We start from the raw sequence: 726 nt of genomic DNA, 5'->3' as shown, positions 1-726 counted from the left end.
CAAAACTTCGGCCCAGAATTTGGTCCCCCCCTTGAATCTCCAGCGCTTCGGGGCCAACTTCCCGGAACCGAGCTGCCAGCTCGGCCCGGCTCCCCGCCGACGGCCCACGGAAAGCGGCCCGCGGTTCGGCCCCCGCTCCTTGGAACGCGCCCGCCTGCTCCCGCGGGGCTCCGCTGCGCCCCAACTCGCCTCCGCCGAAGGGGCCGGCGCCCGGTCTCGGCGGGTCCGGTTTGAATTGGGGTCTGCGGGAGGGGCGTGTGGCCGCAGCCCCTGCATCCTCCCGGGTCACCGGTGGGGGGCCGGCCACCGCGGCGCCCGGGGGGACGGGTGGGGAGCCGGTGACTGGGTGCCGCCGCAGGCTGGCGGGCTCCGGCGCGTGTTTTCCATCATTGAGCGCGGGGGGCGCGGGGCCGGCACAGGCTGCGTTCCGCGGCGCGCCCCAGCCCCGCACCCGGAGCGGCGGAGCACACACGGCGCCCACCGACGGCGGAGGTGACTGGGGCGGGCGCCCGGGTTTCGGGGCTCACCGGCGCCGGGCGGACGCGGGAAGAAGCGAAGTCCCCGGTTTCTCTCCCCCTCCACGTGCCGCCCCCGGCTACGGCGGGTCTGCCATACCTGCTCCCCGTCTTCTCCAGCCCACCGCGCCGCACTCACCGGGAGGACATGCTGCTAGCGCAGCACAAGCGCCCAAATCTAGAACTATATCGCCTCTCGCCTCATGCTGCC

Source organism: Myotis lucifugus, unplaced genomic scaffold, assembly GCF_000147115.1.
Source record: "Myotis lucifugus unplaced genomic scaffold, Myoluc2.0 scaffold_94, whole genome shotgun sequence".
NCBI lineage: Eukaryota > Metazoa > Chordata > Mammalia > Chiroptera > Vespertilionidae > Myotis > Myotis lucifugus.
Note: the sequence above shows the minus strand (reverse complement) of the source record.